The sequence below is a fragment of the Octodon degus genome, unplaced genomic scaffold, assembly GCF_000260255.1.
Source record: "Octodon degus isolate 3935 unplaced genomic scaffold, OctDeg1.0 scaffold00109, whole genome shotgun sequence".
Classification (NCBI taxonomy): Eukaryota; Metazoa; Chordata; class Mammalia; order Rodentia; family Octodontidae; genus Octodon; species Octodon degus.
Genome location: NW_004524685.1, coordinates 4,586,784 through 4,589,033, shown reverse-complemented (window position 1 = coordinate 4,589,033; position 2,250 = coordinate 4,586,784).

The following is a 2,250-nucleotide window of genomic DNA, read 5'->3' as shown; positions in this document are numbered from 1 at the left end:
AAATGAATAAAATTTTTTAGTATTTTCTGTTTTAGACTATGTTGTCAATGTTCCAAAGACCAGTTCTGGATCAAAGCAACCACATCTCGATGGCAGGTGGGTATCCCAGAGCTATGCTGCAGCGGGTCTCGCAGTTCCCAGTTCTTGCTATCGAGTGCGTGTTATTCCCTTCAGTAGCAAACTCATTCCCCTTCTCTGCCCAATGGCAGGGTCAGGCTCTATGGAGGCTTCTCAAGGAAAGAGGCCTGGCTAGTGTATACCTTGCAATGATTCCACCTTTTCCCCATTGCTGCACATGGCCTCTTTCAACCCCTCAACTTCTTGGAGCACCATCTGTCTCCCTCTGTGACACGGTATCTGATCAGTGTACTGCAGAGGCCTCAGTATAGGAGCTGTAGACACAAGGCAGCTTGTCATAGTGGTAAAGGATGACGCTGTTTGGCATGTGCTGCATCTAGATCAGTATATCCCTTTCCTAGAGCTGCCATAACAAGTTACTACAAGCTGGGTGGCTTAAAATAACAGAATAGGTTCTCTCATAGACTTGGAAGCTAGCTTTCAAAAGCAGAAGGACTGTACTCTTTCTGAAGGCCGTAGGTAGGAATTTTTTCTTGGCCTCTCCTTAGTTCCTGTAGTTATCAGCAATCGCTGATTTCTCTTGGCCTGAGGCAGCAACACTTGAAATCTGTCCCCCTCTCCACCTACCTTCCTTCATTATGCTCTCCTCGGCATCTGTATCCACATTTTCTTGTTACAGAATGTCAACCTCTGAGTCAAGGCCCCACCCTCATCCAGTCAGTCTGACCTCACCTGGGTTCAAGATTGCATCTGTAACGATACTGCTTTATGAGCCACCTAATGGCATTTCAGGAAGCAGTGGACTAAACTTGAGGCATTATGAGAAATGCCTGCAACTTGAGTCCATACTCATAAGTGAAATAAACAAGCTTCGCATGTGTAACCATCCTATTGTCTCCTTAGTATAAGAAACCGAAAGAGTAAATAAGACCCAAAATGTACAAGAGATACTGTGAAAGAGGAAGAAAATGCTCAAAAGGAAAGAGAAATGGAATGGGGAAAAGGAGAAAAGAAGAAAGGGAAAAATATAAATAACACACACAAGATAGTTAAGATAGATATACTATTAATTGTTATTAGCTCATTGAAAAGAAAGGTTTATGCCTGTATTTTTATTTATTTATTTTTTATTTTATTTATTTATTTTTTTGTGGAACCAGGGATTGAACTCAGGCCCTCGTGCTTGCCAGGCAAGTGCTTATTCTACTGAGCCATCTGCCTAGCCCTTCTAGTGCAGCAAGCAGAGCTGGGGATCGAACCGTGGTCCCCATGCGTGACTCACTTTGCTCAAGCAGGCGCCTTAAACAGCTGAGCTAACCCACAAATACCGTTTGATCAGTTTTTGATGCCTGTACCTTGTAATATGAACAACTACGTTGAAGATAGCAATGCTTAGTATAGTAACCATTGTTCCTCTCCCACAATCATGCTTTGAAATTTTATATCATTGCTTTTGTTATTTGTCTTTTCTTTAATAAAAAGAAAGCAGTGGACCACATTTTTCTGCACCTGTGATGTTAGAGCTGTCATAATATTGCATTGCACTGTATTACTCATACATTTGTGGTTATACATTATACATTTGTGGTTATTTATGTATAAATAAACCTACTGTCTGGTCAGGAGTTTAAAGTATTGCATATACAGTTACATACAATATGTAATGCTTGATAATAAATAACTATGTTACTGGTTTATGTGTTCACTATACTATACTTTTTAAACTTTGTATTAGGGATTAAACCCAGAGCCTTTATACAGAGATTTTTTAAAAAACTTTTTTTAAAATATTGAGATAAGATCTTGGTAAGCCACTAAATTGCCCAAGCTGGGCTCAATTTCTGACCCTCTTGCGTCAGCCTCCCAGGGTGCTGGGATTACAGTTGTGTGACACCATGCCTGGCTATACGATACTTTTATTGTTACTGTAGAGTGTAGTCCTCCTACTCACTAAAAATGTTTGCTACAAAACAATATGCTGTGCTATGTTGGCAGCAGTGTCACACATTTTTTTTAAACAATTCTTTTATTTATTTTTGACAGTGTCACACATTTTGTGTTTTGGGGGGGTCTCTTGATTGTATAATTGTTCCTTGTGCTTGATTTAATCTCACATAATTTCATTCATCATAGCCCGAAAAGCAACAGAAGTGTTTCTCTCCCCTCTGTTGC